This window comes from Sciurus carolinensis, chromosome 16, assembly GCF_902686445.1.
Source record: "Sciurus carolinensis chromosome 16, mSciCar1.2, whole genome shotgun sequence".
Classification (NCBI taxonomy): domain Eukaryota; kingdom Metazoa; phylum Chordata; class Mammalia; order Rodentia; family Sciuridae; genus Sciurus; species Sciurus carolinensis.
In genome coordinates this window covers 33,479,480-33,506,227 of record NC_062228.1, presented here as the reverse complement: position 1 = coordinate 33,506,227, position 26,748 = coordinate 33,479,480, and the positions used below count along the sequence as shown (strand labels likewise).

At 54.8% G+C, this 26,748-nt stretch overlaps 1 protein-coding gene across 4 annotated transcripts in view; it reads right to left on the bottom strand.

Annotated features, from left to right (window-relative positions):
* The window catches only part of Znf423 (zinc finger protein 423), a 314,481-nt gene that overhangs the window by 138,907 nt on the left and 148,826 nt on the right, over nucleotides 1–26,748 (bottom strand). The window contains exon 1 of one of the 4 annotated variants that reach the window (XM_047529581.1): nucleotides 11,147–11,274. The exons of 1 other annotated variant lie outside the window; for it this stretch is intronic. The gene's annotated coding sequence lies outside the window, so the exon portion shown is untranslated. Of the gene's footprint in view, nucleotides 1–847; nucleotides 999–10,086; nucleotides 10,217–11,146; nucleotides 11,275–26,748 lie in introns of those variants that run through there. 2 more of the 4 variants (XM_047529583.1, XM_047529582.1) reach the window with 2 other exon arrangements.

The following is a 26,748-nucleotide window of genomic DNA, read 5'->3' as shown; positions in this document are numbered from 1 at the left end:
GACATGCAGGACAAGAAGGAAGCATCACCTTCCCCTTGAAGCTTCTGACCTCGCAGAACACACAGCCTGCCAGGCAGCTCCATCCCTTAGACAAATTTACTTAGCACTGATATTGCAAATGCAATCCAGCTCGAGTTTTATTGCAGAAATTAAACAGACTAGGAAAGGGGCGGAGGGGAGCCAGCACTCGCCAACTCGCTGGAGACTGGCTGTGACCAAACTCGCTAAAGAGGGGCACCACAATCCATTCCTGCCAGCCCGCCAGGCCCCCTCTGGCCCTGGGAGGACTCCCTGAAGGCGGGAGGCTCAGAGCCGAGTCTGCCTCCTGGCGTGGGTCTCCCCCACGCTCCTCTGGCCCTGCTCGCCTCTGCACAGGAGCGCAGCCTTGTGAAGTCATCTCGTTGAGCCTGGTGAAGTCACACCACCACCACGGGCCGTCTCGAAGGGCGCTCTGCTCGACTCGAGAGAAAGCAAAATGCTTTCGGGGTTGAATCACTGTTTTTCTTCCCTCCCTTTGGAGAGCGGCAGAGCCCACGTGCGGCCGCATTTGTGGACCTGGGACTGGAAGCAGCTGCGCTCTAATTACATGTAAAGTGTACCAAAACATCCCTTTTATCACAGGCTGGAAATCTGTTAGCATCTGTCTCTCCTTTGTTTCTTCCACAAGATACAAGCTTGTTTCTACATTTTTCTCACCTGTAGCGGTGATTAAAATTCATTATAAATGAAAGGAGTGAACAGAGAAACAAGTTCCTCTGTGTACCGTTCTAAACTCAAATTAGAAACAGCTGTTTGCTAATTCATGCAGTGATGTTTTGTCGTGCTCTGTGAATCAATAATAACTCACCCTATTGCTGCAGAAATTTTTGGATAATCCGTATATTTAACGCGGCGTTGGGTTCTCCAGGCAGGGCTGCGGCGGGGGGGAGCTCCAACCTGGCTCAGGCACCCGCGAAGGGACTTGGACTCCGCGTTCAGCAGACGCCCCCCATGGTCCCACAGTGAACCCCAAATCAGAGCCGTCCGGTGCCTCTCCCCCTACATGGGCTCTGGAAGGACCAGAAGGAACCCTGAAACGGTCGCCTCCTCCCTTCCCTCCCCCAGAACCACCAAAAAAAAAAAAAAAAAAAAAAAACCTCAACTCTGATTAAACACAAACCACACACATCCTCCAGCCGCCGGAGGGAACAGCAAAATTAAAAGTCTAATTGGTACCCGGAACAATTTAAAACTATTAAGTATAGGTGAAGCTTTTCTGTGAGAAAAATAATCCTCTGATTGGGATTAGGTGTGTTTGGATAGTGTTCCTCCCGTGCGTCCGTCTTAGCTGCAGAAGTTGGAGCTGCAGCGTGGAATTCCTTGCAAGCTCTGAGTGTTCAGGCATGCCCTCTGCCAGCTCCAGGGACAAGGACATGTGGTGTCCAGACCTGCATCCCATTCTGAGGCTTTGGAGGTGCAGGGAGGGAGGGAGCTGGGCAACACCTCTGGAGGCCTGTTCCACCAACTTGGCACACCAACCCTGCTCTGCTTGACTAAAACATCCGTCCTTCAAGGCACTGCCTCCAGGAAGCTTTCTCTGGCTTCCTCTGCCACCAAGGGTACCCCTCCCTGACCTCAGGACACTGTGTGTTTATATGTGAATGCTTGGGGTGCCCCTGTATCTTCTGATTGGGTTTGGGACAGTCACGCTGAGCCCTCTCTGTGGCCAGGAACAGCACCAAGCTCTTTCCCTCACCAAGTCCTCGCCTCCATCCTACACAGTGACCACCAGCACTATATCCCCCTGGTTCACAGATCAGACAACTGAGACTCAGCAAGGGCCCTGAGTTCCATGGCAGTTAGCTGGAACAACTCCAGAAAGTCATTGAGACAGCCTACTGTCATCAGAGAGGTGGCTGAACAAGCCTCACAGGGTCCAGTATCAGCTTGGTTCAGGCTGTGGTGCTTACCAAGAACGCCCTTCCACTTGGTCCCCTGCAGGGTGCAGGCCTAGGTGGGCTCATGCTGACCTGTACAGCTGTAAGGAGCTTCCCCTAGGGGAAGGCCAACGGATGCCAACAAACTCAATCCTGAATAGGAACAGGTGAGCACAGACAAGGTACCAACTTGGAAGGCAGGAAGCGACCAAACTGGGCTTTGAAGACAAGACCCACGGAAGCACCTACCATGGTTCGAACACGTGATAATTTCAGTGACGGCCAAATGGTCTTAATAACAATGATGCCGAGAAGGTCAGTGGCCCTCAATTCCCTGTGCAACCCTTCAATCAGGTCAACAGCAAAGGCTCTGGCGCCAACTCCTCTCTACCATTTCAACGCAGAGCAGAGAAGAGCCCAAACTCAACATTTCCAGAATGCTTCTGGCTGCAGCGTGGGGGTTTCTTTGGTTTTGTTTTTCATTTACTGTCAACATACACCAAGTGATACAGGCTTTCTATTTGCAAAATGAAGTAAATTAATTCATTTGAGAATGAAAAGAGAAGGAACTTAGAAATGCTAGGTGAATTATGGCACCCGCCATACTCAAATTTCACAAAACTCCGCATGGAGGCATACAGACGACCGGAGTCTGAGCCTGTCCAGACACCAGGCGGGAGGCCTATGGAGAAGGATAGGTGGGAGCAAAGTTGGGAGAGCAGATGCTCCGAAGCCATGAGCAAGCAACCATGAGGTGCAACGTGAGCCCATCAGAGAGACCTTGGATGCCAAGAAAGGGAGCCCAAAACTCCATCCTGCAGGACCAGGGAGCCATCAGTGGAGCCTGAGCAATTAAGTAGCTCATGAGGAGACACCAGCAGGATCCGGACTTCCAGAACTCTCATACTGGCCCAGAGATTTCTCCTGGGTCTGTAAGCAGAACCCATTTCAAGGAAACCTGTGAAAGATTCTCCAAAGACCCAGAGACCTGAATTGCGCAAGCAGTGTCCACAGAGGGCTGACCCTACACAGTGTGCATGGAGTCCCATTCCCAGGGACAAGTGCTCAAGTCATTGTGATTGGCAGAAGCATCCACACTCCCTGAAGAGCTCTCTGGGGCACTGAGGGAAGGGGACACCATCCCTCACGAGTCCACCCCAGCCAGTTTGGGAGAGAATCACCGTGCTCCCTGCCTGGGTGAAGGAGTCATGGTAACCCCAGATATACACCTTGGACCCCAGAAAGGTGATGGAGGATCTGCTCCCATGGGAGGGAGTGTGGAGCTAGAAAGGTCAGGACAGCAGGTGGACATTCACCTCAAGGTCACTCTGGGGCTGAACCCACACTCTGAAATTCCGTTTTCCCAAACCAGCACGGCCTTTTCCCCAAGTGTAAGAGGGTGTACGAGGGAAGCCAGGGGCTTCCGCTCGCTGATTCAGTCTCCAGCTCTCACAGCGTTGCACCTCCCCATTTCCTCACTCCACTGCCCCGAATCAAAGGCCTTCCTGTTCCAAGCCCTGTACCCCATCTACAGTGCAAACCCTGCTGGTCTCAGGATGCACAGAACTGACCAGGTGAGGTTCAGGTTATCAGGCTCCCGGCCCACCCCCCACGACAATGCCTGAGGGGGTTTCTACGGCTCTGCAGGACAAACAGTCCAGGCTGACCCCAGCCCCCACCCTTCCGTGACAGTCCTATGCCTACACCCCAGGGAGCCTGGTCCCCAGGGTCCTGGGGAAGGAGAGGAAGTGATGTCAGGATGTCATGGTGAGCCTCGCCCCAGCTCCTCCAGGGAGCAGACATGCAAAAGAGTGCCAGTTATAGGCCGGGGAGCTGCAGGGTAGCGGGGGACACCTGTCCTAGGAAGCTGCCGCCATACCCAGTCCCACCTTGGCAGTCCTCCACCCTCAGGTCTGGCCCCAGAGACCACAAACAGCTCTCTTAGCTCATGGCAGGTGCCGGGGGAGGTCACGGGCAGGGCATCTAGGCGGGGTCTGTGCCAGGTCAGGAGGTCTCTGCAGATTGGTGCTCCCATGCTCCCAAGGGAGGCCCAGGGAGAATGAGTCTCATCAACAGCAGAGCTGCCTCCCTTGGGGCCCTCCAGGTGTGGCTGGTCCCGGCAGAGCGCAGCACAGCCCAGTGGACGGCCCAGCGTCTCGCGCCCGGCCGGGGCAGCACTGGACTGGGCCTCAGCAGCTACACAGCGTTGGTCCTCCTCGCCTCTTCCACAAAACGCAGCTGGTCTGTGTGATTTCCTTGCTAGAGATGTGGACAGAGGGAGGGCTCGAAGAACGAGCAAGCACATGGCCAGACAGCCGGTTCCAGTGCAGGGCAGAGGATGTGGCCCGGGGTAGAGCACTTGCCTAGCACGCACCAGGCCTGGATTCAATCCCAGTACCACAAAACAAAAAAAGGAAAGAAATCACACTGTAAGCTTTGCAAAACCAAATGTTGGAGAAAAGTACATGGTGCTGCTAACCTAAAACTCTGCTTAGAGAGGACTTTGAAGAATGATTAATAATACATATACCATAGATTTTCATATATATATACATATATATAAAATATAAGTGCATCTATGTATAATAAAGAGCATCTACTATAGGTCTCCATGTTCTTATTTTATATTCATGCTAACCTGACCATTATTATTACACCAGTCCCATTTTACAGATGAGAAAACTGAGGCTTACAAAGGTGTATTAGCAGGCCCAGGGTCTTGCAAGTCAGAGATGGCAGCACAGGGTTTTGCGTGCAGGTGCCCTGTGCTCTTCACCACAGTGGGATGCATGTGTGAAGACACTAGGTCTCCAGGAGGGAGGGAGGCTGAGCATTCTCCCGAGGATCCAGCTTCCACAGCGCCCAGACAGGACAGCCAGCTGGGACGCCGGCGGGAAGCCTGGATTGTGCTCATGTTTTGAGCCCAGACACCGATCCAGAGAACACGCTCCCCGGCCAAGGGGTCCGACTTCCACAGACACAATGTGCACACTCTCTGACCTCGAATCACAGAGCGGCTCCAAATCAAATGGCATCAGAGGCCGATTCAGAGCTCACCCTCCAGCAGCTGGAAAGAGTGAGAAACCCTGTCCCCAAAACACTCCCTCGGCACAGTGGAGCCCGGAGCCCTCAGCAGCCCCGAGACACTCACGGGAGTGGCCCGTTTTACTGAGGAGGACCTGAGGGATGAAGAGACCAAGGCGCACACGTCACAGCTCCGGGTCCCCTCAAATGCAGTGAGTCAACATCAGGGCTCGACGCCCCAATTCGAGGGCTTACCTGCAGGTTCCCCCGTCTCTCAAGCTTGGCCCAGATCAGAAGGAGTTAACTCCCCCGAGGGAATCTGCTAAAAGGCGGCTGGGAGCCAGGGGGCTCCTGCAGAGACCCACAGGCAGCGAGGTCCAGTAAAACCATGCCCAGTGGCCTACAACACTGCACCCCAAATCACCCTCCCCCTTCCCTGCCCCTTGCTCCTGATCCTTGGAAGCACCCCCACCATGCCATTTGCACCCAAGCGCCTGCCTCAGGCTCAGAGTTCAGTGGCCCATGTGCAGCACTGACCCAAGGTGGTGCCGGGCAGGGGGACGAGCACCGGAAACGCTCCCTCCAGGCCCCACAGCCACTCTCTGCCCACACCAGGATTTGCACCCAGTACTGTCACTCAGCTTGGTCCCCTGAATCGCCAAACAATGCCACCTCCCCAAGCATAGTCCCGAATAATGACACTGACCAAATCACGGGCGTGGCATCTCCGTGATGCCCACTGACTAAGAGCATTATTATTTTTAAAATGCACAAGCTGCCTCTCAACAGGCTCTGCATCCCTAAAAGTGGCCCCCAAAGCCCACGGGCAGCCCTGCTCTGGCCCAGCTCTTGGTTCGTTCCCCTCGATGCTGGGTCACAGGGCTGGTGGCATGCCTTCAGTACCCACCACATCCCCAACACCACGCCTGGACAGAGGCCAGCAGGAGAGAAGAGGTGGTCTGGGCCCCACAGAGAGAAGCATGAGGAGGGGAGGGAGGGAGGGAAGTCCTGGGGCTCTCAAGGATGTGCTGGTGCCAGCACGCAGGCACTCTGTGGTCCCCATCACCCCTTGTACTCAGTCAAATCTACAACTCAGCAGAGAAAATTTCCATTTTTCCTGGATTTCATGTTTCAGCCTCCAGAAAAATTACCATTGTGGGCTTTGCTGCTGAGCCGTCAAGCCTCCAAGATTGAAGGCACCCAGCCCTGCTCACGGTGGGGAGGAGAGGGCAGCAACTTGCCAGGCCGGAGGAAGGACCTGGGGGGCAGCAGCCTGGCCTGGGACCACGTGAGAAAGAGGAGCCCCAGGGCTCTCCCCTCACTCAATCTCCAAGTGTGGCTGCGGCAACTGAAGTCCCAGCATTGCTGTCCCCTGCTAGGAGCCGATCCCACCCCCGCCTTCCTCCCTCTGCTTCCTGAGGACCTCATCTCTGCCCACAGTAGGCCTACATGCACAAATGAGCCTGAACATCGCCACCATCCTAACCACACTCACTGACTGAGCGTCAGGCTTTTTTAAAGTTTGCGTTATATGTTTAAATAGGTATATCATCAGTCTTAAATGTCTCACTTGTCTCAATGCAGTGAAAACTACACATAATCCCTTTGCGAGGGCCCGTTTTACAGCGGGCTGAAAGAGACCCTTGGGACTACCTGGCTCACTATCCATTGTATGTATGAGGCAACTGAGGTCCTGAAGGTCTGAGGGGAGGACCCGCCCCATGACAGAATCTGGTGGAGCCAGGAGAAGTCAGCGCCCTGGCCCATCACGGTATAAGGACGTGTTATTTCCGTATCACTGGACTTATGGGATCCCCGTGCTTGCGCGCGCGTGCACGAACACACACGCACACACACACACACACACACACACACACTCAAGAGGGGCTGGGTACAATGACAGAAGGCAGGTGGGTAAACTGAGGGAGGCCACCACTGACGGAAAGTGACCCATCACCAGGATCCTGCATGTGACACTGGGGGTTCACAGGCCCACCCTGGCAGTCCTGGTCCTCTCCTCACAGGTGGACTTGGGAGGCCACCAGCCCAGCTCCCTGAGGGAGGTGCTGGGCCCCAGGCTGCTCCGCCGTCCTTAGGGGGTTACCAGCTCATCGCCGTGCTGGCCTGGGGGACCCTCAGGACCTGCTGGTGAGAGCGTGAACCTGCATTTCAGTCACTTTGGTCAGCAAGGAGCGCAGGGCTGTGAGCGAGCCGCACACCCCTGGTGTCTCCATTCAGCGCCACAGCTGAACGGCACTTCACCTGGACTTTCTCGTCCTCTTCCAAGAAAGTTATTAAGGATTCCTCACAGGTACCCTTGGCTTAGAACTGCCTGAAGACGACTTGGTAAATTCCGAATTCCTGGACCCCTGGAAGCCCCCCCAGGTGCCTGGCAATAGCTCTCTGCTTGAGGAATGGATGAAGGATCCCGGCCTACAGGAAACACCCAGGAACTAGGGCACAGATGGAGGGATGGACAGATGGGGAGAGGGATGGATAGCACAGTGAAGTCCAGGCTTGGTCTACAGAGGGTATTTACTCTGGTATAAGTGACTATCTGAATGAAAGAATGAGAAAATGCATGGAGTGAACGAATGAATAAATAAATGAATGAATGAACCACAAGGAAGCAACCAGAGCCCCTCCAGGGGCCGCTGCAGGCGGAGGCCTAGGAGCTGTGGGGTGAGGCTGAGCAGTTAATAAACTTGACTCCTCTCCTGACTGCCTGGTCCAGAGCAGCCACCCCCAGTGGAGCCCATCCAGCATGGCCAAGGTCCTGTACCCTGATGCATGATGGCAGAAGGCAATTAGTCCAGTTTTCAGTGTGGCCTGCATTTGTCATTCTTTTATTTGAACAAAATCTCTTGGAGCCCGGGGAAGAGCAAGGCTCCGTGCAGGGTGGGAGCAGAAGAACAACCCAGCTACCCTGTCTCAGCCGGAATCCCTGGAGAAATGGCATTAAAACAAAGGAGACACCAGGAGGGGAGGGGGGCTCCTATTTATTCAGACCAGAGCAGAACAAACGGCTAGATTTAATAAGATAATAAGCTAAGATTCCCTGCTCTTAAAGAGACAGACTCAGGGGCTGGGGCTGGGGCTCAGTGGTAGAGCGCTTGCCTTGCATGCATGAGGCACTGGGTTTGAGTCTCAGCACCACATAAAAATAAATCAATCAAATAAAGGTATTGTGTCCATCTACAACTAGAAATATTTTTAAAAACTAGAGAAAGAAAGAGAGACCGACAGATCAGCAATGTGATTGGGGTGGGGGCTTGCATTTTCTTTCTGGTAAGACCCCAAGTGGATACCTTCCACGGGAGGGGCAGGGTGTCTGTGTCTTTCCCACACACCAGGTTGGGACATCCCAACCACACCCAGAAACCCCCAGACTTACCAACCAGCACCCACAAATAAGCATGCCCCTCCACAAGAACACACAGGCACACAGCCCCTGGTAAGTTCTTCTGGGAGAAAGACCAGCCCAGTGTAAGTGGGTGTCACCCACTGCCCAAGTTGGTCCCTTGCCTTGCCCAAGGGACCAACAACAAAAGCAAGTGCCTCCCACTCCTCTCCGGAAGGCCTGGTGCTACTCCTTCCATCAGTCATCTGGCATTCTCAAATATTTAGGAAGCACCTACTCAGTGTCAGGCTCTGGCCCCAGAATCAGGGAAGAACATACCCAGCAAAACCTGACCCCTGGGGGCTGTATTCCAGGGACATCAGGTTTGCATCAAGAAAGGCTCCCGAGACAGAGAACCCAGTTCAAATCTCAACTCCACCCTGGCCAACTGCAACCACCAGGATATATCACTGATCCTCTCAAAGCCTCAACCAGGACAGTGAGCAGACAATGTCTTTAGTCTCGTTGGGTTTGGGACTAAATAAAATCAGATAATCCACGTTAAGCACTCTGGCCCAGCACCCAGCGCATAGAGATGTTCAATAAATGTATCCTTGTGTGCTATTGCTAGATCAGTGGTGGCAAACGTGGAGACTGCTGGGAAGACCCCAGGGTCACTGCAGGACCCTGCCTCTGGTGAACCACGTGCCCTGCTCCCAGCTTCCCTTCCTATGAGCACCCCCTCAAATCACCACCCCCTTACAACCCCGTACTAAAGTCCTGCAAAGAAGAAAGTCAGCTTCACTACCTTAATACTGAGCCCCAACATGAAACCTAAACTTAGAAGGGCCCTACAGGGATCCAGTCCACCCTGCACCAGTACTTAAATCCCTTCTACCATGAGGTCTGGCCTCTTCCAGTGGCAGGTATCTATTCCCTTCCGAACTCTTAGCAAGCAAGAAGAAATAATCTCACTGGGTACCATCATGCACACCTGTAATCCCAATGACTTGGGAGGCTGAGGCAGGAGGATCACAAGTTCGAGGTCAGCCTCAGCAAGACCCTGTCTCAAAATTAAAAATTAAAAGGGTTGGGAATATAGCTCAGTGGTAAAGCACCCCTGAGTTCAATCCCTAGTACCAAGGAGGGAAAAAAAAGAAAAGAAAAGAAAAAGGAATGATCTAGTCATGAGCCTTAAGGGAGTGAATGCTGACCATCTCTTAGGGACAGGAATAACAGAAAAAAAAGAAAAAAAAAAAAAAAAAAAAGACAGTGAGTCACCTGTTACCTGGCAGCCATTTGTTAAAGTGACATTACAATTTATATTTAGTCCTTCAACAAATATTAATAAATGCCTCCTCTGCTAGCCCTGTTCCAGGCTCTGGAGACAGGGTAGGAACAAAGCCAGGCCCTTGCCCTCAGAGAGCTTCCAGCGTAACGAGGGGAGGCTAGATCTTCCCCTCTGGGTGAGGCAATAAATCAATACATGGCAATTTATTGGGTGACACTACAAATATGAGGAGCAAGGAAAGGGTGGAGAAGGAGGGGATACCCTGGACATTCGACAGGGTCACCCTGGAGCAGGCACCTGATGCCAGCAAGGATGCACGCCAACGCAGGATCTGAGGGAAGAATGTTCGAGGCATTCTCGCAGGTGCCAGCCCCAGAAGCCAGAGCATGCTAACATGGTACATTTTCTGAGATGATGCAAACGAGGTGCTCAGAGCAAAAGCTCATATCCTGCCTGTCTTCAGAGACACCAAAATCCCACAGGGACCCCCAAATCCAAACCTAATATTGACTCACTGTGTGACCGGATGCTGGTCTCTCAACCTCTCTGGTCTTTATTTCGGCAACTGCTCACCAGGACTGATGGTCCCTCAAGCGGGCGCTGGCAAGGGAGGGAGGACTCTGGGGTCCTCCGGTCTGCTTCTCTGTGCAAGACGCACCCACCATTCCTCCCACCCCACAGTGCATTCTCATACCGTGCCAGCAACACCACGCAGGATTGGTACTCCTGCCAAAATAGCTATTAACCCAGTAGCCAATAATAACACGTTATCCTATCAATTTGCTTCTGAAACGCTGTGTAATTGCAGAACCCAAGTTTGCCATCTCGGTAGCCTGGTTACGACATAAACAGAAAGAAACTCACCAGTCCCTTCCCAAGGAGAACAAGTGGCCTGCCACGAGAGGCACTGGCTTAGCGCCCCCCACTGCACGTCGGGCAAGGCCCCATGGAATCCACCAGAATCATAGTCCAACGATCAATAGACCAGAGGCTGTCTCGCTGTCCTCTTGGCATGTCACCTCTCTGATCAGAGAGGGGACTGCTGCCTGGGATGTGATGGCTTTGTGGGTGACAAGGTCAGGCCCAGAAGCCAGCACTCACGCGGCCTCCCTGCTGGCCAGGAGCCATGGTGCAGGAAGTGGGGCAGACAGTGAGGTTGCAGGAGGACTGGGAGCCAAGGGACCTGGACAAAAGCAAGCCCTCAGGGGCGCCCAGCTTGAAGGGCACACAGACCCCAGGATGCAAGCTGGCGGCTCACCCTCCTCGCACATCCACAGAGTGGGCGCGGAGAGAAGCCAAGAGTGGCCAGCTCCAGAAACCGGGGTGCTCCCGAGGCCCTGCCCGGTCTCCGAGCCACGGGACCTGACACAGGTTTGACACCAGGTCCCAGGGCCTCTTAGCAGCCTGTCTCCCACTTCACGAAGTCTCCTGTCTTCTGGATTCCATCCACTCTGAGCAAGCATTCCGCTCCCAAGGCGCCCGGAGCCGCTGATGGGCCTCTTGGACTCCCTGCGCAGACCCCAGTCCATTCACCCAGCCTCCCCCTGGGCCAGGCCACTCTGCCCCTCTGCTTACCTCCCCCCTGCGCACCAGGGCGGCCGGGCAAGCCGGAGTTTGCCAAGAGGGCTGGAACCTGAGACCGGGTTCCCTGCACCGGCAGCGGGGCAGGCGAGGGCTGGAGAGGCGCTTGCCGCTGGCCCACGGGTGACCTCAGCCACGGGACGCATCTCCACCCGCCCCGCCTCGGCGGCCGGGAAGGATGGGCCGAGGGCGTGCTGCTCCCGCTGCGGCGCTTGGCGGGGAATCCAGCTAGTGGGGAGAGGAAGGGCCTTGGGGAAGGAGGGGGAGCAGATGGGGAGGGAAAGACAGAGGCCAAGGCTCAGGCCACGCAGCCAGATGTTGACCCAGTTGAGGGCCCCAGGCCCCAGGGGCGCCGGGGAAGTCCTGCCTCCCCTGCCTGCTCGGGGGAGTCTGCAGAGACGGAGGGTCTGGGGCCGGCACCCTGCCAACGCCAGGCCCCAAGGTTGAGGCGAAGGGGAGGACCACAGAGAGACGCAAAGGGGCTCATGGTCACCGCCCGTCTGCCAGCACAGGGTGGGGGACAGCCCCTCCGAGGCCCCTGGGTGGGGCGGGTGGGGTGCCGTCGGCGGGAAGCAGTTCTCTGCAAATGGAAACCAGGCCTCGGACGCTGGCCTGCCGAACCCTGTGCAGCTCCAGGGGAAACCCCGCCGCAGGCTGAAAGGTGCCCCAGCCGGAGCGGAAGGTGGTGTTCAAAATGAAGGAGAAGGAAGGGGGCCAGGCGGCCCTGGCTGCAGCCTCGCCAGCCCGCCTGTCAGTGCCCCGAGCACCCTTCGGGGTTGGCACATCACACCCGCGAGGCCCGCTAGTCCAGAAGGGCTGTGAAAAGCCAACTCACGGCGCAGTTTTCTTTCCTTCGCTTCCCTCTGTGCAGCCGCCAGTCAGGCCCCTGGCAGAGTTGGGCCTCGGGACTGGGGTCAGGGGGCGGGGCAAGCAGGGGCTCCCCACCCCCACGAGGCTGGTGTTGGGGGCTTCAACCCTCCAGGCTGCCTCCTCAGCCCATGTCAGGGAGGAAGGACTGGACCCACCTGCCCCCTCCCCAGGAGAAGAGGCTGCCTGGGACCCGGCAGGCACGACTCCAGCCGAGGGTTCACAACTGATGGGACCAGGGCTGTGACATCAAGAGCTTGGAATGCAGCAGGGTGGGGTCGGGGCAGGTGTCCACACCCACTGGTTGGTCCATCCATGCACTGGGCCAGTTGTGTCAGTTTTTGCCCACCAGGCAGGGGAAACCACACAGGCAGTTTGTGGTTGAGCTCACAGCTGAGAGAGGTTGACAGACTTTGGATATGTTGTGCTATTTGCCGTGACCAGAGAAGTCGGCAGGGCTGTGGGAGCGCGGGGGTGCAGCTGGGTGCTGGGGGGCTTCCTGGAAAAAGCAACCTCCACACTGAGACCAGCGGCAGGAACCAATGCAGGGAGGCAAGGGTCGGGAGCAGAGTTCCAGGGCACAGAACGGGCACACGCAAAGGCCTGGGGAGACTGAGGTCTGCGGTCCATTCAGTCTGGCTCTGCACACTCAGCCACAGTGGGTGGCCCATGCCTGGCCTCCCTGCCCCCAACTCACAGACACAGAGGCCCCCGGCACCTCTGGAGGCCGATCCCATGAACCAGAGTCAAGCCCTCTCTTTCCCAGCCGAAGTTCATGTTAAAAATGTTTTCATATGTTTATTTTTAAGGGAGGATGGGAAGAGAGAAGGGAGACCTGAAGGTCTTTTTCTTTTCGAAGAAAAAAAATTAATAAATAAATAGAGCCTCGAGAAAAGGGCACGGAAAGGTCTCTGCATCTGTAACCACTGAACAAATTAAAATTAGCTCATTTAATCAGCTCCTAATGGCCTGGCTGTCCCGAGTGGGCCCCGGAACACAGCAAACTTCACAGCAGAAACGAGCAGGCCAATGTCAGTTTATCCTACAACAAAGGGATTTTCTAAATAGTGCGATCAAAACGCAGAGAAGGCCACAGAGAGCTGGGGAGACAGGACGCGGCCCCCCAGATCCTGGGCGGCCCCCGCCTCCCAGCTTCGTCCCTTTGAATGGAATTGTTCTTTTGGCTTTTGTTCTAATTATCTAAACATGTGTGTAACTCTGTTCTACAAAGAGTGTTTTAACCAGCAGAGGAGGTAACCTGAGCCCCAACCATATCTTCCTGGGGCCCCTCAGTCAAGCCCCCCGTCTTCAACGCCAGCCTCTATCACACGCGGAAACCCACGCACAGACACGCGGGCACCTCCCTGCACTGTGGGCCCATACACACGCACACACAGTTGCAGACACGCACAGTCGCCTGTACAGTCATACATGTAGTTAGATACACACAGCCACATGCGTGCAGAACCACACACACACACACACACACATACACGGTTATAGGAGCTGCACACAGGCGCACGTGCACACAGTACACGCAGCTCCTCTTGCTCCTGCCAGCAGCTGGAGTCAGGGAGGCCCAGCTCACCAGACCCCAGGGAGGGCCACCGTGTGCACACCTGAGGCCCAGGCTGGTAGCAAGGACGCTTATTTCCCTGGAGTAGTTTCTCTACGCAACTTGCCACCTGGGCTAAGTCATTAGGGCAACTGAGGAGGGGGGACAGAAGGCCAGCGGAGGGGCTGGAGGCCATGGGAGAAAGATGCAGGATGAGGATGGGTAAGCACGGGCCAGTGCCAAGCCCCACTCCCCAGGGCTGCCCATGGTGCTCAACCATGGCTTATCAGCTTGGAGCCAGCCAGGCCAGGCTGCAACCCCAGCTCCACTGCCGGCTAAGCCTCCCTTCCTCCAAGATGGCTGTGCAGACGACTGCAGAGCGCCCAGCTCAGGCAACGTGTTTGCCGTTCTTCCCACTCACAACATGGGGGCGTGGAGCCCAAGACAGGACCCTCAGACAGCAGGCTCTTGGCACAACAGACAGGAGCTAGTTGTTTAACAGCTCTCGATTTCTTACCAAACCCTGGTCCCCAGAGGAAGTGCACTAGTTCCACCCCCCTTACCCACGGGGTCCCTTCCAAGGCTCCCCAGTGGGTGCCTGGAACCTTGGATGGTATTAAACCCAAATCAGTGTAGACCATTGTCCTACACGTGACTAAGATAAACGTTATCACAGTTTCTACAGATAACAAGTGTTTTAGTCAGCTGTTTCGCTGCTGTGACTAAAGAACCTGACACGACCCGAACAATTGTACAGGAGGAAAAGTTTATTTGAGGGCTCACGGTTTCAGAGGCCTCAGTCCACTGAAGGCTGGCTCCATTCCTTGGGGTTCAAGGAGAGGCAGAACATCATGGCAGAGGGAAGCAGGTCACAGGGTGATCAGGAAGCAAAGAGAGACTCCACTCACCAGATATAAATATATACCGCATAGCCACACCCCCAATAAACTACTTGCTCCAGCCACACCCCATCTGCCTCCAGTTACCACTCAGTTCATTCCATCAGGGATTACTTCATTGAATAGGTTAAAGCTATAACCGAATCATTTCTCCTCTGAACCTTCCTGCATTGTCTCACACATGAGTTTTTGGGGGATACCTCATCTAAACCACAACAATAACCAAGACTAGAATAGTTATAGTAAGACACTATAAGGAAAGTATATGTAAATGTGCTCACTCACTCTCTCTCAAAATATCTTATTGTACTTCAAACTTTTCATTTAAGGGAAGCACCTTATAGCTTCTCTTTGGCATATCTGAATTGCCAGCTTCACTACTCTTAGACTTTGTGGCTGTTATTAAGAAAAATAAAGGTTCCTTGAATACAAGAATTGCAATACCATGACAATCAATCTGATAACCAAGATGACTACAAAGAGAATAACAGGTGGGTAGCACAAACAGAGTGGATACCCTGGACAAAGCAATGATTCACCTCCCGGGAAGGGCAGAGCAGATGGCAGGAGATTTCATGACACTATTTTATATGTTTTTTGTTTTTTTGCAGTGCTGGGGATTGAACCCAGGACCTTGTGGTTGCCAGGCAAGCACTCTACCAACAGCTATCTCCCCAGCCCATGGCACAGTATGCAATTTGAAACTGAAGAATTGCTCACTTCTGGGATTTTCCATTTAAAAATGTCAGACAGGTATCTAAAACCTCAGAAATCCAAACTGCAAATGGGGGGACCACTGTAAATACAAGGGTGGAAGGAGTAACCAACCATGATGTTAAGAAGTTTCTAGAAGAATTATGACATTTTCTGAACAACTCTTCTATCTGACTTTTTACAACAACACACTGAGGTTGTTATCGCACATTGAAGAAAAGGAAACTGGGTGAGAAGCCTGGGCAGGAACCGTGGTGTGGCCAGCAGCAGGAGCTCTGTGTGCACAGGTCAATAGGGCTCACGCGTGCTCAGGCCCTGTCCAGCAGTGTTTAGCTGCCCACCAAGTCCTGAATGCCAGACTCCCGTGCTAAGGAGCAGATGGGCAAGGACCCTTTCCCATTTCACAGACTTGGAAACTAAGTCTACAAGGAGTGGGGCTGGGAAGCTCAAGCTTGCGGAGTTCCGGAACTCACTCCCAGTGGAAGGTGAGTCTGTGAGGCTCCAGTCCTCCCAGGGGACCTCTACCCCACTCCACCCTCATCCAGGCAGCCCCTCCTGGGATCTGACATGAATGCCAATCAATGCCTGGACACCGGGGAGTGACCATCACAAAAGGTACGGGGACATGCGTTCCACCCAGCAGGTCCCACTGGAATGGTGGCAGCTGAGATCCATCCTATTTATGGATCTCCATTGGGTTGGCAGGGCCACACTGATCCATGACACCCCTAGAGGCCAGTCAAGGTACAGACAGGAGAGCCAAAGTCACCTGCAGAACCAATGTACGAGAAGCAGAGTCTGGGGGGAAAGATCCTTTGCTAACCCAACAGTGCCTGAAGACCCCACATCCTGTAGGCTCCCCAGCCCCAGTCCCAAAGAGCACCAGGCCACCCATGAGGAAAGAAAGATAGGTAGTGGAGGTTTGAATCTTGGTTCTGCCACATATGTGCTGTGTGACCTGAGGAATGTGATCTTCCCTCTCTGAGCCACAGACCTTAACTGTGTAATAAAGATAGTAACAAGGGTTGCCTCCCTCCCTAACTTGAGGACTGAAGGGAAGTCTTTAGCTCAGTGCCTGGCCGCTCGTCTCCCGTGGTAAGCCTTAGTAATTACAGAGGATGGGCTGGGGAGCAAAGCATGGTCTTCAATCTAGGCTTCCCTAGAGGCCCAGGCCATTGCACCCCGTGAGTGGGACATGGGGCACCTTTCTTTCAGACTCAGCAGGACCATAAACTCCCTGTGGTCATCCTTGAGCCAAGTCCAGCAGGCCCCTGACAGAGCAGTAAGAGCGCAGCCAGGAGGCTCGGATGGACTGCAGACCCCATCCCTAAGGGATCTGGGCCTGGCAGGAAGGAACTGGACCTGGAAACCTCCGGGAAAGCCTCAAGTTCACTCTTTTACCATGAGGATTCAGAAGAGAACTAAAAGAAAAACACAGCTGATGGTATCCCCAGCCCAACCCAGTCACCACACAGCAGCCTGACTGGGCGGGTGAACTGAGCACAGGCTGTGTGGCCCTACCCAAGTCTTGCCCCTTCTTTGAGTCTCCCTTTCCATGTGTCCGGCTCTACTTAATACACAGGGCTGCAGTAAGGGTCAGAGGAGGAAAATGGCCCTGGGAACACTTTGCAAGCTGTCAAGTACCACGGCCAGCTGGGCAAGTGGCGCATGCCTATAATCCCAGAGGCTCGGGAGGATGAGGCAGGAGGACCACGAGTTCAAAGCCAGCCTCAGCCAAAGAGAGGCTCTAAGCAACTCAGTGAGACCCTGTCTCTAAATAAAATACAACATAGGGCTGGGGATGTGCCTCAGTGGTTGAGTGCCCCTGAGTTCAGTCTCTGGGACCCTCCCCCACAAAAAAAGTACCACAGCCAGACATGGGATTTTTGGGGACAACTGGGATAGGGAGGGAAGGAGACACCAAGGGTAAGCACATCCCACCTGTTCCCCTCAAACAGGACAAGAGAGAGGAGCCAGACCAAGTCAGGGGAGGCAGGCACTGGGGCTGACCTCTGCTCTGGGCCCCAGCGTGTGGGCAGCCACTGCTGCAGCCAGACACTTCTGCTTGGTAACATTCAAAAGGGAAAGAGATGTGGCCACTCAGCGCCGCACCCAGCGCATGGTGGGTGCTGTCAGCTGGGTGATATTGGTATTTGCCCAGCCCCCAGCCCTCAGAAATCATGCTTCTGGAAGAGATGGGTGCAGGCTCCCTCAGGCCACAGCCAGAGAAAGAAGTGGTTCCCTCAAAAGGAGAGCAGTCTGCATCTGCACCAGTCTCACACTCGGCTCCCCAGACCTCGGAGTCCTGAGGACCACGACCCTAGAAGGACTGGGAGCAGCAGAGGGGGCTGCCCCTACCTGCCTCACTCTGCCAGCAGGTGGGCTCAGAGGCCAGCCTGGGTGCTGAGGGGCAGGTGGCACGGGAAGTCCTGCCTCTGGTCCGGCCTCACCTTTGTCCCCGGCACCATCTCCACTGAGGGTGCTTCCCTGAGACTCAGTTTGCCGGGACTCCAGCTCCCCTTAACCCCAGGCTAGGAAACCCAAGGGAGGAGTGCGGCCCTCATTCTGTGCCAACACAGGCTGCAGGAAACAGGAAGCAGGGCTCTTCCTGATGGCTGGTTCTGCTACCCAAACGCGGGCAGGAAATGCAGCTGGCTGCCCACGCCGGCTTGAGATGCTCGGAGCACCTTCGAGGGGGTGGGAGGCGCTCTTCTGAAGGCTGGCTGCTGTGGATGGACTCGTACCAGCGCACAGGAGCAGGCCACTGCCCGGCGGAACGCGGCTCAGCTCTCCTGGGGGAGTCGGACCGAGTCGCCGGGGGCAAGCCTCTCACAGGAGACGTCTTGTTGGGGGAGTCAAAATAAATATATAAATGAAGGGCGGTTCACCTCCAATTTTGCTAATTGCCTTCAGTCACAGGCACATGTGGCTCCGCACCCCGCAGCCCCTTCACCGGGAGGTTCAGAGCCAACAGGACTCCCGTGACGAGGAGGCCCGGCAGCCCTCATTAGCTGTGCCAGGTCCCCAGGAGGCACGGAGAATCGGTGTCAGCATGCACCCTGCAGAGTCCTCCAACGAGGGATGGCTGGCCCGGACCGGGGACCCCGCGTGCAGGGGTCCCTTCTGGTTCTGCTCTTGCAGGGGACCACAAGCCTGGCAGCAGCCACCTCTGAAGCCAACCCCCAGGAGCAGGCTGAACCCTGACCTTCGCTCAGGTCCCAAGCACAAATCAGCCTGGTGCAGGGAGTCCCACCTCCTGCCAAGAGGAAAGGCGGGTACACACACGCCCATGTGCATAGGCCAAGCCGGGACGACCAACTAGCAGATGAAGAGTCTCCCTGACACAGCAGAGAGAGAGAGAGAGAGAGAGAGAGAGAGAGAGAGAGAGAGAGAGAGAGAGAGAGAGAGAGAGGGAGAAGAAAGAGCAGGAATCTGGAGATGCACATTTGTCTGTGTGGGGCCACTTTACACACGCCAGGCCACGGACCCCACCCCAAACCTGGGCAGTCAGATGTGTTCCAGAAATAATCAGACTTTCTCAGATGCGACAAAGGTGATCTAGTACATTTCTTGAGTATCTGGGGGCACCCCAGAAGCAATCAAGTTTATGGACATTTCTGCAGCAATGTCATGAATGAGAAAAAAAAAAAAAAAGTTGCATATCAGCTCCGGCCCAATTTTATTACTAAATGAGTCACACACACACAGATTTCAGGGTTCCTGGAATTCTGAATTGTGAATGGGGATTATGGATCTACACTGTGTCTTTCGCCTTCCTGGTGACTCTCAGGGATAGGTTCCGTTTGCTATTCCTGCCTCCCAGAGGAGGAAAGGGAGGTACAGAGAAGTTAAGAAGTTATGTCCCCAGGGTCACTGATGGAGCTGAATGGAAACCACAGTCAAAGTGGTTACCAAGTACTGAGCCACGGTATAATAGCCTCCTGAGTAAAAAGACTCAAGCATCTGGAGATGCCCCAGAGTGTCCAAGGCCCACCCTAGGATGATATTTGAGCCAGCCTCCGCCAGGAGGCGTCCACCTGGAAGCTACTGAAACCTTGGGGCCATCCCCACACCTACATGGGCCCTTGGTGGAGCCCAGGGGGGTGTGGAGCCCAGGGACGGTTTCCCCCAGCAGGTGAGGCCTGCCACCCCACCCCTGTGCCCAGGTAATTACTCCCCACCCGACGCAGTCTGTGCAGATCACTTTACCCACAACAAATATGCTAACCACGTCCCCAGCCTGGGGGAAACAGCCTGCAGGTAAATCCCATGGGACAGAAGCAGGGTTTCTGCGGAACTTGCACAAGGGAGGGGCAAGGACCCCATGTCTTCCAAAGGACGCTGACACCCCACAGCCCCTCGGTCTCCAGCTTCTCTTCATTGGCACTTTTTCCAACTGCCAGGAAAGAGCCTTGCACAGGCAAAAAATCCTAACGCTCCATTACCAAACAATTACTGGATAATTTCACAGGCACTGAAACACCCACATCACGACAAAGACTGCCAGTGTCCAGCCCTACCAGGCCACCTGGACTTGGGGCTGGTTTAGGAAAACTCCAGTTATGAGCACAACCTCCAGCTACAGCTGGCCAGTTCCTCTACTGCTCTGATTTCTAATTAAAAATTAAAGCAGGCGCCTTTCTTCATAAAACCAATTAAATGAAAGTGTTGGGCTGAGGGGCCAAAGCACACCTGGGCATAGGCACACATGTGCAGACACACACCAGCATGCACACACACACACACACACACACACACACACTCTCTCTCTCTTCTTTTCCCCTGGGCTGGCAATCCCGGGCTAGTCATTCACTCAGGTGCACAGTGACAAGGACACACCTGCGCTAGGCTCTGTGCATAGAGAGGGAAAAGCCCAGGGTTCTGGCCTTAGCAGCACATGCTCTATCGGGGCTGGAAAAGTGCAGAGGGCAAGGAAGACCATGGGGGAAACACAGAAGGAGCCCCTTGCCAGTCCCAGAGCTCAGTCCAGAGATCAGGGACACCAGGGACAGGTAGGCCTCGTGTTGGGTCTCAATTATGGAAATAATATTAAAAGCCATGGAGCCCGTAGAGAAAATAGCAAGGTCCAAAGCAAGAAAAGGTCTCTGGAATCCTAAAAACAGAAATTGTTCCAGGTGACACACAGACAGAAAACAGGGAGACACAGACACAACAGGCGGTCTATCACGGGCACTGGGACTCTGTATATGGCTGTTTAAATGGTGCCTGGGATCCCCTGCTCTTTCCCTCTGTGAGCAGGTGCCCAGGAACGAGGGAGCTGAGAACAGACCTCAGCGGCCTCTTCTGACGCGGGCCGGGTGCCTAAGGATTCGCAATGTGTGGGCAGAGCCCGCAGCCAGCCCTGGAGAGAGGAGCAGCCCAGAGCCCAACTCCGGGAGTCGGGAACTCTGGCCAAGGAGATGCAGTGATTCCTGGCTGATGTGCCCACAGTGTGTCATCCACTTCACAAGTGAGGTGAGGTTGCTAGTGGAACCAGAGAGCCCAGCCTCTGGGCCACGAGAAGTGAGGGAGAGGTGAACAGAGCCGGATGGCAGGGGAAACCACCAGCGAGGTGGTGGGGGATCAAGAGAGAGCAAAGGCCAGGTGAGGAAGCCCTTCCCTGGAGGCACTAAGGAGTGGCTGTGGTGTCGGTGCTCCAAGGCCTTGGAATAGACTGGAAGGCAGGAGGGGAGCCTAGATGGCGAGATTTTCTTTAATAACTCAACAGCCTGTGAGCTCCCAGGGACCACTCTGTCTTCGGAAGGGGAGGAATCCCAGTCCTTCCCCTCCAGTCAAGACCCCCGCTTCCTCTCATCACCCTTGATGGGGGAAAACACCACGCCAAGCAATCCCTGGGGGACGTCCTTCTCACCACCCACACGGACAGGACGGTCAGCAGACAGACAGAGCCTTCTTGGCAGAGGGTGAGGCACACACACCTGGGTGTGTGTGTTCGTCCACCCTAAGATGATCCATGGTCTCCCTGTGCTAGGCACTAGTCTACTAGCGTGCTGTGTAACCCTGGAGGCATCACTTAACCTCTCTGTGTCTCAGTTTTCTCCATTTGTTGGCTCATTCATGCAACAACATGCAGCAAGGACCCATTACGTGCCAGGTGCTGAGCAGGGGACAGAGAGAAGTCGGTCAATTCTGTATGGCTCATGGGTCCAAACCCCACTCTGGATGGTGTCAGAGCTGCACAGCCCCACTTCTGTGCTGGGACCATTAACCTGAGCACCTTTGACTAGGTGGAGAGGAGCCTTGGGAATTCCAGAGAGGTCCACCACTCCCAGAATCCCCCTCCTGCTGGGGCAGTGACCAACACCAGGGCTGCCTGCCACCCACCCTTCCACAGTGTCATCAGCCAGGACCGACTGGCACACTGAAACGCAGGCTGCCACAGCCCCGCCCCCTCCAGCTGCCTTTGCGCCGGCTGCCACCGCTGCTCATTTCCAGGCAAATGTTCTAGTTAATTAAAACACACCCAAGTGCTCACACGCACACGAAGCCAAGCTACAAAATCTGCTCTACCAAACAGCAGCTCCTCTTCTTCAGTCTGGGATGGTTTCAGGCCAGGAGGGCTCCGAAGTTGACGTTATTGGCAGCAAAGCTTTGCTTGTACAATTTGCTGCATACACACACCTGTATACAAACATCCCTGCACTTATAGACATGCGCCTGTGTGCACCTGCAAGCCACACCTGCATGTGTGTCCTGTACACACCCACATCCACACACGCTCCACACACAGACCTGTGCAAGGCGCACATGCACCTGTACATGTGTGCACACACAGGCTCACAGGCACATGCACACACTTCACGGTGTGGAGAAGGAAGTCTTCTCCAGCTCCCATGGCCCCTCTGGCCCAGAACATCAGCCATGGTCAGCAAATAAACACTTAAAAACACTTGCTGCACACGGGATTGGATGAATAAATAAATGAATCGATCGATCAATGAAGCATTGAGCAAACACGAACAGCCCAGCTCTGGCCCAGAGGCCCGATTCTGTGTCATCATAGGCTAAATCCCCCAAGGCAGAAAGGACCCCCTGACCCTCCACCTGCCCTGCCGAGCTCTGCCAGGCGCTACCTGGGGGTGGATACACCTGTGTGTGCGCCTGTGCACGTGACTGGAAAATTCCCATCCCCAGACCAGGAGCTGGCAAAGAAAGCAGTGGCCATCCAGCCAGGACACAGGAAGTGATCGCCGTTGATGGGCTCCGGCTCCAGGAAAGGAAGCAGAGAGGTGCTGGCTCCGCTGGACTCTCAATGCTCTGGACCTAAAACAGGCACAGCACCTCACGTGGGGCAGGTAACTAGGTGGAAACCAGCCAGCGAAGGAGCAATCCTGTCCCGGCAAGCACGCCCAGCCCACTCCAGGTCACAGAGACCACCTGGGTAGGAACATACTGTAGTGCTCCTGGCCAAAACCTGACACTCACACAAGCCTGTCAGCCACTTAGAGCCCTGGATGGTGTGTGACAAGATTTCTGTTCAAGGACATGGAGACAGCTGTGCTGAAGACCTCAAACCATACAACATGGACAAATGACCTTCTCACTCCCGCCTGGGGCTGGCAAAGCTCTCTGCAGAAAGCAGAGGCACGGGGAGGGAAGGGCATTGAGGAAGGAGTGGAGACGCAGGTGGAGGGGTCGCGAGTCGACCACTCAAAAGGTGGGCTGGGCCCACCAGCGGGGGCACTACCTTGGGGTCGTTAGAAATGCAGTTTCAAGCCCCATCTGGCCCTGCTGGGTGAGATTCTGCATTTTACACATTCCACTAGAAATTGCGTTAATTTTTCTTTGAATTTACGTGTTTATATTTCAAGCAGCGATTGAGTTGTTAGGACAGAAATACTCCTGTTGTGTGGGCCTGAACGCTTTAATTCTGGGAACTGTTGGCTACCTCTTTTGACTTAGGGGTGCCAAGAACTGAGAAAGTGGGGACGCTCTGAACCCCATATCAGGGACTTCTGGGAAGTGTGGAAACAGCATGGAATCAGACCAGGCCCATGCCCGTGTGGAGCTGATGGTGGGTGGGGAAGGTGACAGTGACCAAGTAAACGAGTGACTCCATAAGATCTTGGTGACCAGAAGTCAACGAGAAAACAACAGCAGGGTGAGGTCCTTACTGGCCATGCCCCCTGCCGAGTCCTGTGCTCCTCCCCTGTATTCTCCAAGTCACACTGGTCCTGGGGCCAGGTACCTGGTAGGCACATGTCCCCCCTCCTGGCCCTTGCACGGGGCTTACTAGCCCTGAATGCTATCCACCCTGCTGTCTGTCCACCTAACTGCTCTGCTCCCTTTCCCCGCCTTCGCTCCAAGCCACCATGGCTGGCTGCCTGGGACCAGCGCATGTTCCTCTATGTCCAGTCTAGCCCAGACACAGCGGCCGAGCTCAGGGCGCCTCACATCAGTGCATCCAAGGCTCCCCAGCGCGCCGGCGGTAAAGTCCCTGTTCCTCACAGTCCCCAAGGCACCATGCCATCCTTCCCTTGGATAACACACAGCTTCTCAAAACTTGCATGCAGATTGGACTGCTCTCCTTATTTCTTTTTCCATATAGATTTTTCTATAGTTTTTGCTACGTGCCCAGGCCAGTCACCAAAAGGCCAGCTTTGCAATGAAATGTGTCATCCCAAGGAACTGAACCTGCTCTAATGCTGAAACTGTCGCCAACCTGGAGCAAGGAGGCATTTGCAGGAGAGCCAACGGATGCTCAGTGTGGCTGGATTTCCCTTGAAATTTCCAAAACACCTAGCAGAGGAGTGAGCTGGGGCACCCTGGGGTACCTCAGCACACGCTTGGGTGAAACCAGTCTCAATTATTTGTTGAAAGAAAAACTGAATAAGTAGCATTAAGATGATCTGACATGAGATACCAAAAAAATCAATATGCACCTACAAACGTTCAGAGCTGCCTCTGCAGAGTGGGACAAGGAACGCCAGCCCAGCTGCCCAAGCCCACTGGGTCTCTCTGGACCTGAGACCTGCCAGCAGGACACGGGTCAGGAGCCACCGGCGATTTGTAAAAACACAGCCTTATGCCCAACAAGTCTGTGCTGATCGAGGCCAGGTGGGGAAAGAGATCTTGTGTCCCTCAGCTCTGTGACCCCCCAAGTTGGGAGAGCAGCATTCTCCAGTAAAGAGACCAAAAGGCTCACCCCATACTTGAGGGTCAGGAGTTTGGGCCTCAGCTAAGCAGAGTAGAGGAGCCATGTGGGGGGCTTTGAACAAGTTCTAATAGGGAAGAAAGTGAAAAATGAAGGGTGGGTTTGGGGAAATGGCTGAACACCAAAGGTGCCCTTTATCCTGAGCCTCGGCAGCAGCTCTCACTTAAAGACAGTGCCAGCACCCAGACAGAGCCAATCCTGAGTTTCAGTGTAAACGTGTAGCACTGACCCTCTCTCGGCAGCCTGCTACTAGAGCTGTGGTCATCAAGTGCTTCATGGGATGGGGAGAAGGGAGAAAAGACTCCAGTGTGTTGATCCTGTGGAGTTCACGTCCACGCAGACTCCATAAAGCCAAGAGGGCAGATTTACAAACTTTGGCCCGGGAAGCGTGGACTGAGAGATTAAATGGCAGGGCACGTGCAGCAAAGCAGAGGCTAATGAGACCGCAGACCCCAGCACTTCACCACAACGTTAAGCGCCAAGCTCACGGCCACCGCGCCCCCTCTGCCAGGAGGGAAGCCAGACAGCCTGCTCAGCCCACAGCCTCAGCCACCATGCGAGGCCTGCCCACGGACCAAGGCTCCTGGAGGCTGCACAGATTGTAGCATGCCCACGTTGGTCTACGCCCTCTGGATGTTATAATTTTCACACAACGGAATTCTTTCTGTACCTCAAGATGCCCACTCAGAAGCCCGCGTCCATCTCTGCCCACCTGCCTCCTCCTGCGCCCTCTGCCTCCCTCACCCGTCCTCCACTCCCTATCATCACCACCTGCCCCTGCCTCACCCATTGCCCTCTCACCGGCTACCTCTCTCTCCCTCCCCAGTCCTAGGTCCCAGTTCCTGTCCCTCCACCCTTCCTCTGTCCACCTCTGGCTCCTCCGTCTCCCTCATCTGGTCCCTTTCTCTCCCCGCTTCTCCTTTCCAGCCCATTTTCCAGGCCCTGCCTGGACCATGAGGAGGAAGGAGCCAGCGATTCGACAAGGGGCTCGCTGCAGGCTCGCTGGGGCCGGCCAGGCAAACCCCACTCCACCTGCTCGGGAGGAGGCTGAGCACAGAAGGCCCAGCCCGGGGGCGAGCCACGGGCTGCCAGACCCTCCGAGGCCACGCTTGCAGCGCCAGGGTCTGGAGCGGGCCAGGGCCTGCCAATTCCCTTTACCTCCCTCTGCAGTGACCGTCCTGCTCGGGGCTCCCAGGAGGGGCATTGCATCTGGCCAGAACAGAACCTCTGACAGATGGGATGTCGCCCCCAGCACAGTGAGAAGGCCTGAGAGATGGGAGGAGAGGAGGACAGGAGGCCTGTGGGGACGCCGAGCCCACGGAAGCAGTAGGGGTCGGTTCCGCAGGCCATGCAGGCTAAACTACCAGCCCTGCCACTTCCTCACTGTGTGATCTGGAGTGAATTACCAAACCTCTCTGAACCTCCATTTCCTCATTTATCCAGTGGGACTGATGGTCGCAGTCACCACGGGGCGGCTGCAATGATGAAACGGGATATTGTCTGTGGTGGAAGACTCACTATTGATGGCAGTTATTTTGCTGGGGTGCTAATTGTATCTGTTCCCTTACTGGCACCTTTGAGCAGGTGCCAGGCCTCCTGCACTGCAGGGCTAGGCAACCCCTCTCCCACCACCAGCACCCACTGGGAACCAGGACAGGCAAGGGAGCCTTGGGTGAAGGGAGCACCCAGAGGCTTTGCCATCTGTGCCTGACCCTAAAGACAGGGCCCCTCTCTAGGCTGCATTGGCCAGAGAAGCAAGGACTGACCCTGGCCATCTGTCTGTATTCCTCACCAATGCTCATCTTGTGGACAGGTGGCAGAGGGTGCCTGGAGTCTGCCACCACTTTGACTGACCTTTCACCCAACAGATACTTATTTAGCTCTCCTGTGTGCCACCACCAGGGCACTAGTGGTAACCAAGGCTAATGTGACCCTTCAGGCAGCTCACCTCTGCTGCAGGAGACAGACGTTAATGATATAGGGTAGAAGACCTACAGAGAAGAACTCAATAAAGTCCATTCTCACACTTAACACTGAGGAATTCAGCCTAGGGCCTCATGCATGCTAGGCAAGGGCTCTACCACTGAGCTACACCCGCAGCCCTTTTGAGTGTATTTTTACACACTTGCTATAAAGACATTCTTTCTAGAATCCCAAGTTTTGGAATGTCCAGGGTGGGTGACACCAGCCCTCCCGTTTAGACAGAGAAACTGACATCCAGGAGACAAAGGGCCAAGTTCACCCATCACTTAGTGGTATTCTAGGGCTAGAACTCAGACCTCTTGAACCCAAATCAGAGTTCCTTCCTCTCTGCAACAAAGCACTTTGAGAACAGTCCGTAGGGTCCTAGCACCCAAAAGGAAATAGGAGGAAGAGAGGTCTCCTA